Here is a 14,915-nt window from a genome sequence, read left to right on the forward strand (position 1 = left end):
TCTGTGAGCTGTGTGTAATGAACGTGTCGGCTTCAAATTGCACTTATTTAAAATTCGGGAAATTAATCACAGACATAAATGCAAGGTTTTCCTCAGTAACAGCCTTCCCCACAGCGGGGTGGGTGGTGGCACGTGATGGGGAGGCAGTGAAATCAGAGGCCACACAATTCATCTCATTTATGGCTTATAGTCTTTTATTGAGCATTTTCAAGATTTAAATGTGGTGACTGACATGTCAAAATATCTAACTCATTGTAATGTTGTGAGTTTATTCATAAACATTTTGTCAAAAGCAGGAATTTTTCAGGTCTAAGGCCCATCCCGGTCTAAAATTGAACTACATTTTCTAAATTAAGCAAATATTGGAAGGAGTTCGTGTAGCACAGTTTGAGAACCACTGCCTATAATGAAAGTCATCACATCTTTTTAAATACTTTTGTTTGTTTCGTTACCAAGACAAAATAAGTTATTTTTACCATGACATGGTTGAGCAGCTGTCATCTTCCACACAATGTTGACATTAAGATTATGCTAAAAAATTGCAATAGTTTTTGTCAGTATCAATACAGCCTAATACAAACCATAAATATCAGTAACAATGAGAGTTTAAATAATATAAATGACATCTATCTTTTGTGCCATTGTCATTGAAAAAGGCTTTTATTGGTTTGTCTTTTATTGATTTGTGGTCTCCTCCTCTTCCTCTGCACCAGTCTCCTCTATTTCCCTGAGCTCTCCCCCTCTCTTCTTCTTCCTCTGTACCAGTCTCCTCTATTCCCCTGAGCGTTCCTCCTCTCCTCCTCTTCCTCTGCACCTCTCGTCTAGTCCTCTAAGCTCTCCCCTCTCTTCTTCTTCTTCTTCTTCTTCTTCTTCTTCTTCTTCTTCTTCTTCTTCTTCTTCTTCTTCTTCTTCTTCTTCTTCTTCTTCTTCTGTACCTCTTCTCTATTCCCCTGAGCTCTCCTCCTCTCCTCTTTCCTTCTATGCCTCTCCTCTTTCCCTCTTTTCTATTCCCCTGAGCTCTCCTCTTCTCCTCTCCTCTTTCCCTCTGCACCTTTCCTCTTTCCTTCTACGCCTCCATCCTCTCAGAACGTTACCTACTGTTGCTTCTACTCGACGGACAGAAAGTGCATATAGTAAAAACAACAGACCAGTTGAAGTGTTTTAACCCATGCAGGTCTGTTCTTTCAGCAGGGCAGTTGGCATCTCTGTGGCCCACATACATCCGGCCCATGGTGCATTCCTGCTCCCCATTTTCTCACAGAGGGCACACACAGGAGGAGGAGGGGCCCCGGGGCGCAGAGCCAGGTCTTTCACCAAACCGCAACAAACTGGGCAAAAGAGGAAAGAAACAATGGCTCACGAGACTTGCGTGATTTAAGGAAGTGACAACTAAGAGCCAACAACAGGCAAGTTAAAGATTGGAACATAAAGGCCTAAATACATTGCATGCTAGACTGTGGTTCGAGTTGTAAAGATCAGATAAAATACAGGTTGAGCTATAACAATATCAAGCACATTATTGAAAAAAAGTGTATTCCCACTAGAGGACGCTGTTGTCTAATGCACTGTTTTAGACTCGGAGCAGATTCAGATCCACTGCCACGAAAGGTCATCTCAAGAGTTCAACCGTGCAGCACTCACTTTATCACTACGTTCTGAAGAATTTTATGAAATATTTTGGTTCCAGCTGGATGTATTTCCCAATTGGACCGTATGTAGCGTATAGAATATCTATGTAGCTTTGAAGGGACATTTTGCAATTAACATATTATTAATACACAAGGTATTTCTTATGAGTTTGCAGCATATCATATGGACCTTGGCCTTAATGTGTGCACAAACATGCTCAAATGATGCACAAACGTTTGTCATCATTCTGGGGTCAACCGGACAGTACGGAGGGCTAACTTCACACTGTCTGTGGGAGTAGGATCTCTCCTTCACTGTTATTCTCCTCGAGGTTTCTACAGCCCCGTTCACACACAGTTCCCAGTAAATTGCCATGTGCATATTTCCAGAACACTCAGCAGTGGCCCACATCCATACAGACTTCAGTCCCAGAACATTGCTTGATTTGGCTCTGTTCACACTCAACCCGGATTTCTCTCTGATTCTATCACTATAACAATGTGCTGCTGCATCATCATCAATCAATCAATCAATCAATAAATCAGTTTGTTTGTAGAGCACAGTTCATACAAAAGTAACTCAAAATACTTCGCAATAGTAAAAACATTAAAATCCAAATGCAATATAAATCTCAATACAAAAAAATAATGTAGTTATACGTTAGAATGTAATTAAAATGAAAGCGAAGGTGCAGCGGCTTTTGAGCAGGAGCAAGTTTAGTTTTGTTTGGTCTTAATTTGGTGGGACAATGTAGAGACTTAAAGCACAAAAAAGAATTTCCATCTGCAGTGCCTGATTGACAGGAATATATAATACAGTGCAAACAAAACACATTCAATTATGTGATCACTTCAGAGTCCAAATACACTCGCACACAACATAAAGAGTATACATGACCTACCAGTTTAGCTTTGCACTATTCAAACAGTCCATAAAATACATATTCAAATACATTGGTCAATTTGTCCAGTAAAAAAATAATTATTCATGAGAGTACTTATACATATTAACATGTTGCTACAGCGCATTGTGCGCTCTGCTGAGAATCAAATCAAATCAAATCAATTTATTTGATTTGATTATAACAGTTGCCTCTGAGGGCCACAGGGAGAAATGAATCAACAATGTCTGTGGTGGCAATGAAGTCAGACAATGTCTGTGGTGGCGAGGGACGATGTCCCAGGGTCCTCTGTCCTTAGACTCTCCTTCTCGGCCAGGAAAAGCTACAAAAAAAACCTCTTTGGGAAAAAAGCGTAGAAACCTGGAGGAGTTCCAGTGAAGGAGAGATCCGACTCTCACAGACGGACAGACGGACACGAGGGAGACTGGAGCTGGAGCCACTCTTCAGGCAGAAGAGGGACCGTCTGAGTCGAGCTGGACCCACTCTTCAGGCAGATGAGGGACCGTCTGAGTCGAGCTGGACCCACTCTTCAGGCAGATGAGGGACCGTCTGAGTCGAACTGGAGCCACTCTTCAGGCAGATGAGGGACCGACTGAGGCGAACTGGAGCCACTCTTCAGGCAGATGAGGGACCGACTGAGGCGAACTGGACCCACTCTTCAGGCAGATGAGGGACCGTCTGAGGCGAGCTGGACCCACTCTTCAGGCAGATGAGGGACCGACTGAGGCGAACTGGAGCCACTCTTCAGGCAGATGAGGGACCGACTGAGGCGAACTGGAGCCACTCTTCAGGCAGATGAGGGACCGACTGAGGCGAACTGGAGCCACTCTTCAGGCAGATGAGGGACCGACTGAGGCGAACTGGAGCCACTCTTCAGGCAGATGAGGGACCGACTGAGGCGAACTGGAGCCACTCTTCAGGCAGATGAGGGACCGACTGAGGCGAACTGGAGCCACTCTTCAGGCAGATGAGGGACCGACTGAGGCGAACTGGACCCACTCTTCAGGCAGATGAGGGACCGTCTGAGGCGAGCTGGACCCACTCTTCAGGCAGATGAGGGACCGACTGAGGCGAACTGGAGCCACTCTTCAGGCAGATGAGGGACCGACTGAGGCGAACTGGAGCCACTCTTCAAGCAGATGAGGGACCGACTGAGGCGAACTGGAGCCACTCTTCAGGCAGATGAGGGACCGACTGAGGCGAACTGGAGCCACTCTTCAGGCAGATGAGGGACCGACTGAGGCGAACTGGAGCCACTCTTCAGGCAGATGAGGGACCGACTGAGGCGAACTGGAGCCACTCCTCAGGCAGATGAGGGACCGACTGAGGCGAACTGGAGCCACTCTTCAGGCAGATGAGGGACCGACTGAGGCGAACTGGAGCCACTCTTCAGGCAGATGAGGGACCGACTGAGGCGAACTGGACCCACTCTTCAGGCAGATGAGGGACCGTCGGAGGCGAACTGAAGCCACTCTTCAGGCAGATGAGGGACCGTCGGAGGCGAGCTGGACCCACTCTTCAGGCAGATGAGGGACCGACTGAGGCGAACTGGAGCCACTCTTCAGGCAGATGAGGGACCGACTGAGGCGAACTGGAGCCACTCTTCAGGCAGATGAGGGACCGACTGAGGCGAACTGGAGCCACTCTTCAGGCAGATGAGGGACAGACTGAGGCGAACTGGACCCACTCTTCAGGCAGATGAGGGACCGTCGGAGGCGAACTGAAGCCACTCTTCAGGCAGATGAGGGACCGTCGGAGGCGAACTGAAGCCACTCTTCAGGCAGATGAGGGACCGTCGGAGGCGAGCTGGACCCACTCTTCAGGCAGATGAGGGACCGACTGAGGCGAACTGGACCCACTCCTCAGGCAGATGAGGGACCGTCCACACAGGGCAGGGACCACTTCACCAGGAGAGGGGCATCTGGGTCCACAGGTCCTCAGGAGTGAGAGAAAGAAAAAGAAGGCGGTGAACAGTTTGCAAGTGGAATTAAAAAATAAATATTGTTTGATAGCATAAGTAGTCAGAAGATGAAGAGGATAGTGCTCAAGCTGTCATACTTCCCCCAGCATAGTTACTCCAAGGGCAGCGTAGCTAAAGCTGTGGGTTTATGTTTCTGTTCCTAACTAGTCTGACCATAAGCGATTTCGAAGAGGAACGTTTTAAGCCTGGACTTAAATGAAGAGACGGTGTCAGCATATTTAACATGGGTTGGGAGCTGATTCCATAACACAGGAGCTTGGTAGCTAAACGCTCTACCTCCTACAGTACTTTTAGAGACTCTTGGCACCACCAGAAGGCCAGCATTCTGAGAGCGAAGAGCTCTGTTTGGATGATATGGTTCTATAGCATCTTTGAGGTAGGATGGGGCCATGTCATTTATGGCTTTGTAGGTCAAGAGTAGAATTTTAAATTTGATTCTAGACTCGACGGGGAGCCAGTGAAGAGACTTCAGCACTGGCGTAATGTGCTCTCTTCTTTTTGTTCCTGTTAGTAATCTTGCTGCTGCATTTTGAACCAGTTGAAAGCTTTTTATGGAGCTTTTAGGACACGCTGCAAGCAGGGAGTTACAGTAGTCTAATCTAGTCATTACAAATGCATGGATAAGTTTTTCGGCATCACTTTTAGGCAGGATTCTTCTGATTTTGGCTATGTTGCGCAAATGGAAATAGGCTGTTTTACAAGCTTGATTTATATGAGCTTTAAATGAGAGCTCCTGGTCAAATAAGACTCCAAGGTTTCTTACAGTAGAACTAGAGGCTACACTAACATTGTCCAGTGTGACTATCTGCTCAGATAGATAAGTTAAGAAGCAGGTAGTTTAGTGTCATCCAGGTTTTTATCTCCTTCACACAAGTACTAAGTCTGTCTACTTGATCGCTCTGATCAGGTTTCATTGATAAATACAGCTGAGTGTCATCTGCATAGCAGTGGAAGTTAATGCCATGCTTTCTGATAATGTTGCCTAACGGCAGCATATAAAGAGTAAACAGAATTGGACCGAGTACCGAACCCTGTGGCACACCATAAATTACTTTAGAGCTTGGTGAGGAGCTCTGGTTTACATTAACAAATTGGAACCTATCAGATAAATAGGATTTAAACCAGCTGAGGGCTGTTCCTCTGACACCTACATCACATTCTGACCTCTGCAGTAGAATGTTGTGGTCAATGGTGTCAAACGCTGCGCTGAGGTCCAACAGAACCAGGATTGAGACCAGTCCATCGTCAGCGGCTAATAACAAATCATTTGTGACTTTAACTAGTGCAGTTTCAGTGCTGTGGTGGGCTCTGAACCCTGACTGGAAAACTTCAAATAAGTTATTGTCCTGCAGGTGGCGACAAAGCTGTTTTACTACAACTTTTTCAAGGATTTTAGAGACGAAGGGAAGATTTGAAATAGGTCTGTAGTTTACCAATAGGTCGGGATCTAGATTAGGCTTTTTCAGAAGAGGTTTAATGACTGCATGTTTGAAGGACTGTGGAACATAGCCACTTTCGAGTGAAGTATTTATTATATTAAGAATAGGGTCTATAATTAGGGGAAGAATGTCTTTGAGGAGTCTGCTTGGAATGGGGTCTAGGACACAAGTTGAGCTTTTAGAGGACATAATGGCTGAAGTTATCTCTGCTTGATCAACAGCTGTGAACCTTTCTAGGTTTACAGGTGGATTTATATGGGACGTTAGATTTACAGCTTGGGCTAGTTCAGGGCTAATAGCGGGGGTAATTTCATCTAATTTATCTCTGATTGTTTTTATTTTATTGTTAAAAAATAGGAGGAAATCATCAGAGCTGAGTGTAGCTGGGATTGAGGGCTCTATTGCACTGTGACAGTTTGTTAGCCTAGCTACAGTGCTGAAAAGGAATTTAGTGTTACTTTTGTTGACTTCTATTAGATTTGAATAATATCTGGTTTGGGCCTTACGCAGAGCCTGCTTATAGGACAGCAGGCAACTTTTCCATGCTTTTAGGGATTCTTCGGTGTGAGAGCGACGAAATAATCCCTCTAACTTTCTAACTCTTTGTTTATGTGAACGCAGTTCTTGGTTGTACCATGGGGAGGCGCGCTTTGGCCTAATGACCTTCTGTTTTAACGGCGCTACAACGTCAAGAGCAGACTTCAGAGAATTCATGGTCAAGTCGACACATTGATCACTTAAACTGGGACTAAAGCTGTTCTCAGCAGGATCACATGACATGTCACTGAATATTGGCTCTGTTATTTCTTTGAATTTTGAGATAGATTTTTCAGATATTGTCCTTTTCGTTATAACTTTATTCTGTGGGACTGGATGATCTTTAAGAATAAACTGAAAGGTAATTAGGAAATGATCTGACAATATAGGGTTTTGAGGGAGGACAATGAGGTCACTAATCTCTGTTCCATACGTTAGGACAAGATCCAGAGTGTTCTTGTGAATGTGAGTCGGTTTATTTACATTCTGAGTGAAACCAATGCTGTCTAACAAGGCGCTGAAGGCATTACTGAGAGCGTCATCACTCATGTTCACGTGGATATTAAAGTCTCCAGCTATAACTATTTTATCCCAGGCTAACACTAAGTTTGATATAAAGTCAGAAAACTCTGTTAAAAACTCTGAATAGGGACCAGGAGGTCGGTAGATAACTATGAACAAAACTCCTTTTTGGTTTTTCATATTTGGACATGTGATCGACAGCATAAGGCTTTCAAATGAGTGAAATGCATTGTTAGTTTTAGGGCTCATGAGTAGGCTTGAGTGGGAGATCACTGCCACACCACCACCTCGGCCTGTGCTCCTGGCAGTCTGAAAGTTAACATGGGTGGGTGGGGTGGACTCATTTAGTCTGACGTAGTCGTCTTGTTGAAGCCACGTTTCAGTTAGAGCTAGAAGATCTATGTTATAGTCACTAATTAATTCATTAACTAAGAGCGATTTGGAGGAAATTGCTCTAATGTTTAGCAGTCCACATTTTACGTGTTTATTCATTTGTATATTTGTGTCATTTGTGATTGTTATTTTCCTTAAGTTATTTGGTCTGACGCCTGAAATATTTTTTCTGAGATGTGACTTTTTGGCATTATTTGTACGAGGGACACGAGGGACACACACAGTCTCTATCTGTCTTGAATCTGAACACTTCACATGTAACAGAACGGGCGAGAGTTCAGCGACAGAGGAGCGTCTTAAACTGCTGCTCTGCGCCCAGGGCTCATCCCTAGATGGTCACTTAACACGACTAAGACTATCGGTCAAATTCCAAACTAATAGGGATGTACCCTCCGAAGTCGGATGGATGCCATCCCTGCGTATGAGCCCGGGCTTTCCCCAAAACGCACTCCAGTTATCAATAAAGACAACGTTGTTTTGAGGGCACCATCTGGATAACCAGTTGTTGAATGCTGAAAGACGGCTGTACAATTCAGCATTGATCCGATTGGGCAGGGGACCAGAAAATATGACAGTGTCTGACATCGACTTCGCTAGGTCACACACCGCGGCTACTTGAACTTTGAGCACCTCTGATTGTCTCCGCCGGGCGTCGTTACCGCCTGCGTGAATCACGACTCGCCGGAAACGGGTCCTACTCTGCTTTAAGATCCTAAGGTTTCCTTCGATGTCACCCATTCTGGCCCCCGGGTAACACCTAACGCTAGCAGCTGGCAGCTTCACGTCTCTAACAATAGAACTCCCGATTACAAGAGTTTCTCTAGTGTGTTCAGCGGGCGTGTGATCGCTGAGGGGAGAAAACCTATTATAGACGTGAAGCTCACGGCGCTCTGAGGTTCGTCGCTTAGCGCCTTGTCCCCTCCGAACTGTCACAAATTGGTCCCTATTCTGTTCCTGGTCTAGTCCCGGCTGCACGGGAGACGCTGAGGGGCTGAGCTCGGCCTTACTGCTACTGCTAATGCTAATGCTACGCCCTGCAGCGCGGTCCGGTAGCCCTCGCGCTAAAACCGAACTATAACTGGACTTTAGCTCCTCTAAACAGCGGATCCGCGCTTCTAACTCCGTAACCCTGGCCTCCAAAACTACCACTACACTGCACTTCACGCACCTATCATCAGAGAAGGAGCCAGGGTTCTGACTCGACATATGAAAGCTCAAACAGGTAAAGGTAGATCCAGCCATGACGCTAGCGGCTAGGCTACGCTAGGCTAGTTCAAGAAGAAAACCGGCCGCGGACTTCCATCTCTGCAGGACCTGTACATCTCCAGGACTCTGGGACCCTTCTCACTCTGGACACAGACTGTTTAAGCCACTCCTCTCAGGCAGGAGGCCACTCCCCTCAGGCAGGAGGCCACTCCCCTCAGGAGGCTATGGTCCATCCGGACCAGAACCTTCCGTCACAAGAACGGTTTCTTTCCCTCTGCCGCTGGACTCATGAACACTGCCTAAGCACCTTGGACTCACTGCACTGTTCACTTCTTATTGCACTAAATCATTTTAGATTTTATTTATGTACATATCATGCCTATTTCGGACCTTATTTTAACTTTACTTACCTATTTTAATATATCTGGTTGCTTGTTTGTTTTCATTGTTCATTGTTTTGTTGTTTGTGTTGCACCGAATCACCAGGACAAGTTCTGTTTGTGAAATGTGTTCATTGACAAATGGCAATAAACCTTGATTCTGAGCTGGCCGGTGGGCTCCAAGTGCAGCCGGCCGCAGTGTCGTGACTTCTAATTCCGACTCTAACAATGTACTACTGCATGTCCTCCCTTCTCTCATCCCCCGTTTTATGCTCACATTTCCTGTCTAATACAGCCCAGTTGATGCTGACAAGTTTGATTGTTCCAGAGCCACTAGTTTGTTTGATCTTTTAGTTCAGTAGGTGGTAGTGCTGTTGGAGACGTTGGAGGTGAGCAGGAAGAGGAGCAGGAAGAGCAGGAAGAGAAGCAGGAAGAGGAGCAGGAAGAGGAGGAAGAGGAGCATGAAGAGAAGCAGGAAGAGGAGCAGGAAGAGGAGCAGGAAGAACAGGAAGAGGAGCAGGAAGAGAAGCAGGAAGAGACAAGATAATATAAGATAAGCCTTTATTTGTCCACACAATGGGGTGTTGCAGATAACATATAGGAATATAATATTAATATAAAAACTCTTATAAACAAAACTCTTAAAGACAAAACCTATCACATTCTTAATAAGGAATAGAAAAAAATAAAATAAAAAATAACATAGCATAACATAATAATAGTGTCAAAAGTAAACACTCTTATTTACAGCAGTTATATGCACATGAATATGACTTATTATTATTATTATTGCGTATGAATATGACAGTATTGCACACGATTAAGTCAGAGGAGCAGGAAGAGGAGCAGGAAGAGGAGCAGGTAAGTGCTGGGACTGGAGCAGGTTTGTTGGCATGGAGATTATAGGGCCAGCACTAGCTCATATACGGAATCGGGACAGAAGTTATCGGAATGGAAGTTACAGAATCCAATATGGTGGCCCTCGTGGCGGCCCACATCACTTGCGGTTAGAGATAAGGCACCTGGCACCTTTTGCGACACCTGGTAGGTGTCCCCAAACAATTCACCCAACTCCTCAGGGGGGATCCCGAGGCGTTCCCAGGCCAGCCGAGAGACATAGTCCCTCCAGCGTGTCATGGGTCTTCCACGGGGGCCTCTTCCCAGTGGGTCATGCCCAAAACACCTCCCTAGGGAGGCGCCCAGGAAACATCCGGAACAGATGCCCGAGCCACCTCAGCTGGAGGAGCAGTGGCTCTACTCCAAGCTCCCCCCGTATGGCCGAGCTCCTCACCTTATCTCTAAGGGAGCGCCCAGCCACCCGGCGGAGGAAACTCATTTCGACCGCTTGTATCCACAATCTTGTCCTTTCGGTCATTACCCAAAGCTCATGACCATAGGTGAGGGCAGGAACGTAGATTGACTGGTAAATCGAGAACATTGCCTTTCACCACAACGGTCCGATGCAGCGACTGCATCACTGCAGCCGCTGCACCGATCCGCCTGTCACTCGCTCGCTCCATCCTTCCCTCACTCAACAAGAACAAGACCAAAAGATACTTGAACTCCTCCACTCGGGGAAAGGACTCCCCACCCACCTGGAGAGGGCAAGCCACTTTTTTCCGGTCGAGAACCATGGCCTCGGATTTGGAGGTGCTGATTCTCATCCCAGCCGCTTCACACTCGGCTGGAAACCGTCCCAGTGCATGTTGCAGGTCCGGGTTTGATGGAGCCATCAGGACAACATCGTCTGCAAAAAGCAGAGATGAGATCCTGTGGTCCCCAAACCGGACACCCTCCGACCAGAGGGGTTAGAGGTTAGGGGTTAGGGGTTATGGGTTATGGGTTATGGGTTATGGGTTATGGGTTATGGGTTATGGGTTATGGGTTCGCAGGTGTGCCCAGCCAACCAGAAAACTGGAGAAGTCACGCCCACAGAAGCGAGACACATGATGAAGCGAGGAAGAGGACACAGGGAACTTGGCACTGAAACGTTCTCCTCTCTGGGACCTCGTCATATGATGATGGTGTCTGAGGTGATGTCAGGTCATATGTATCCCTGTATCTCACAATGTTTTCAGCCTGTGACATCAAGCTCTCAGTAAAATAATGACAGCAGTTGATCTGATTTAGAACGAATTGTGGAACAGGAATATCAGAGAACTGGACAGCTCACTCCCATCCAACCCAAGTGTGAGGCAAACAACTCTCAACTCTCACATACTGTCGGAGAATATTTCAAGTACACTCCAGTCGCCAGTGCACATCCGCTTGCAACTAGGAGTCCTTTTTTCCATTGGCTGCTTCCATCTGTGTTGTCGTCTTGACTGCCGGCCTTTTCTTTCAAGAGCTTCTCAATTTGAGCTGATAATTCTTGCTTTTGTTGTTCAGAAGTTTCTTTCTGTGAACGAATTATGTCAATAAGTTCATTCTCTCTAGACTGCAGGTTGGAGATGGTTTCACTTTTCTCCTGGAGTTGAGTTTTGAGCAAACTGATCAGACCCAGTGCTTTTGTTGACGACTCCCATAAAACCCTCACATTTAGGGGTTTTTGTGTTTGAGCCTTTACTTGCATCGCATGCTTTGTAAGGAAAGCTAAAAGTTTTGCCATTTCTGCTTTTTGCTGATCTTTTTCTAGCTGAAGAGTATGGTTTTTCTTCACTTCGTTACCATGTACAGTACGGATGTCCTCCAACTCCAATTTTAAATTGACCTTTTCACTCTCAGTGTTCTTTATAAGTGACTGAAACGTTGAAATATTTTGAGAGAGGGCCTCTATTTGTGCTAAAAACTCACCTCTCTCCTGAGCAAACCTTTCTTCATGTTTAACCATCTCTCTGCTTAGTTCTTTGTTCCTTTCCTCAAGAGACAGTAAACACACTTCAAGTCTGTCAACCTCAGCTGTGAGATTCTGGTTTTTCAACTGCAGTCTGGTCTCAAACTCATGTTTGTCCTGCTTTGACCTTTCTTCTACTAATAACACCATGTCACGTTCTTCCTTCTCCTTTCTAAGTTCAACGTTTTGTTCAGTTTGAGAATCTAAAGTCTCTCGAAGTCTGTCAACCTCAGCTGTTAGATTCTTGTTTTCCAACTGCAGTCTCACGTTCTCTTCAGTGAAGGCCTCTACTTGAACCAAAAACTCATGTTTGTCCTGTTTTAACTTTTCTTCTACTAATAACATCATGTTACGTTCTTCCTTCTCCTTTCTAAGTTCAATGTTTTGTTCTGTTTGAGAATCTAAAGTCTCTAGAAGTCCATTAATCTCAGCTGTGAGATTCTTGTTTTTCAACTGCAGCGTGGCGTTCTCTTCAGTGAGGGCCTCTACTTGAACCAAAAACTCACCTCTCTCCTGATCAAACTTTTCTTCATGTTTAACCTTCTCTCTGCTTAGTTCGTTGTTCCTTTCCTCAAGAGACAGTAAACACACTCCAAGTCCATCAACCTCAGCTGTGAGATTCTTGTTTTTCAGCTGCAGTCTCACGTTCTCTTCAGTGAAGGCCTCTACTTGAACCAAAAACTCATGTTTGTCCTGTTTTAACTTTTCTTCTACTAATAACATCATGTTACGTTCTTCCTTCTCCTTTCTAAGTTCAATGTTTTGTTCTGTTTGAGAATCTAAAGTCTCTAGAAGTCCATTAATCTCAGCTGTGAGATTCTTGTTTTTCAACTGCAGCGTGGCGTTCTCTTCAGTGAGGGCCTCTATTTGAACCAAAAACTCACCTCTCTCCTGATCAAACTTTTCTTCATGTTTAACCTTCTCTCTGCTTAGTTCGTTGTTCCTTTCCTCAAGAGACAGTAAACACACTCCAAGTCCATCAACCTCAGCTGTGAGATTCTTGTTTTTCAGCTGCAGTCTCACGTTCTCTTCAGTGAAGGCCTCTTCTTGGACCAAAAACTCACATTTGTCCTTTTTTGACTTTTCTTCTACTAATAACATCATCGTGTTACGTTCTTCCTTCTCCTTTCTAAGTTCAACGTTTTGCTCAGTTTGAGAATCTAAAGTCTCTCGAAGTCCATCAACCTCAGCTGTGAGATTCTTGTTTTTCAGCTGCAGTGTGGCGTTCTCTTCAGTGAGGGCCTCTACTTGAACCAAAAACTCATATTTGTCCTCTTTTGACTTTTCTATTACTAATTGCATCATCATGTCACGTTCTTCCTTCTCTATTCTAAGTTTAACGTTTTGTTCAGTTTGAGAATCTAAAGTCTCTCGAAGTCCATCAACCTCAGCTCTGAGATTCTTGTTTTTCAACTGCAGTCTGGTCTCAAACTCATGTTTGTTCTGCTTTGACTTTTCTTCTACTAATAACACCATGTCACGTTCTTCCTTCTCCTTTCTAAGTTCAACGTTTTGTTCAGTTTGAGAATCTAAAGTCTCTCGAAGTCTGTCAACTTCAGCTGTGAGATTCTTGTTTTCCAACTGCAGCGTGGTGTTCTCTTCAGTGAGGGCCTCTACTTGAACCAAAAACTCACGTTTGTCCTCTTTTGACTTTTCTTCTACTAATAGCATCATCATGTCACGTTCTTCCTTCTTCTTTCTAAGTTCAACGTTTTGTTCAGTTTGAGAATCTAAAGTCTCTCGAAGTCTGTCAACCTCAGCTGTTAGATTCTTGTTTTCCAACTGCAGTCTCACGTTCTCTTCAGTGAAGGCCTCTACTTGAACCAAAAACTCATGTTTGTCCTGTTTTAACTTTTCTTCTACTAATAACATCATGTCACGTTCTTCCTTCTCCTTTCTAAGTTCAATGTTTTGTTCTGTTTGAGAATCTAAAGTCTCTCGAAGTCTGTCAACCTCAGCTGTTAGATTCTTGTTTTCCAACTGCAGTCTCACGTTCTCTTCAGTGAGGGCCTCTACTTGAACCAAAAACTCATGTTTGTCCTGTTTTAACTTTTCTTCTACTAATAACATCATGTCACGTTCTTCCTTCTCCTTTCTAAGTTCAATGTTTTGTTCTGTTTGAGAATCTAAAGTCTCTAGAAGTCCATTAATCTCAGCTGTGAGATTCTTGTTTTTCAACTGCAGCGTGGCGTTCTCTTCAGTGAGGGCCTCTACTTGAACCAAAAACTCACCTCTCTCCTGATCAAACTTTTCTTCATGTTTAACCTTCTCTCTGCTTAGTTCGTTGTTCCTTTCCTCAAGAGACAGTAAACACACTCCAAGTCCATCAACCTCAGCTGTGAGATTCTTGTTTTTCAGCTGCAGTCTCACGTTCTCTTCAGTGAAGGCCTCTTCTTGGACCAAAAACTCATGTTTGTCCTGTTTTGACTTTTCTTCTACTAATAACATCATCGTGTCACATTCTTCCTTCTCCTTGCTAAGTTCAACGTTTTGTTCAATTTGAGAATCTAAAGTCTCTCGAAGTCCATCAACCTCAGCTTTGAGTTTCTGATTTTTCTCCGTTTCTACCTGAATCTGACCAATTGATTTATTGTTTTGAGCTTGGAGTGACTGAAGTTCCACCTTAAATAACCTCTCTCTTTCATGAATTTGATCCTCAATTTGCATTGAATGTTTTTCATGCCCCTCCTCTATACTCTGTAGTTTTGTGAGTTGTTTCTTTAGTTGCTCAATTTCCGTTGTAATCCCATCTAACCTAGTCTTGAGAATAACGTTTTCAGCCAATAACATGTCTTTATCTTTTTCAAACTGCTTTTTGATCGATTTAGCCTCAATTTTGTGATCGCCACTGTCACAATTTAGTTTCATCCGTTCTGTGTAAAACTGCGCTTGTATTTTCTCCACTTGTTCCTTTGAGCTGCTCTTTAAAGCCGAGATGGTTTGTAGGTGTTCATGTTTTTGAGTTGTTATAATCTCATTCAGTCGCTGTATCTCAACATCTTGCTGATGATTTTGTGACTCAAGCCTCTTGTTTTTTTCTACTTCATTCTCGTGCTGAGAGGTCCATTTTTCCAGAACATCGCTTAACATGGAA

This window comes from Eucyclogobius newberryi, unplaced genomic scaffold, assembly GCF_026437365.1.
Source record: "Eucyclogobius newberryi isolate DKJ021-1_F unplaced genomic scaffold, fEucNew1.0.hap1 SCAF_3, whole genome shotgun sequence".
NCBI classification, from domain to species: domain Eukaryota; kingdom Metazoa; phylum Chordata; class Actinopteri; order Gobiiformes; family Gobiidae; genus Eucyclogobius; species Eucyclogobius newberryi.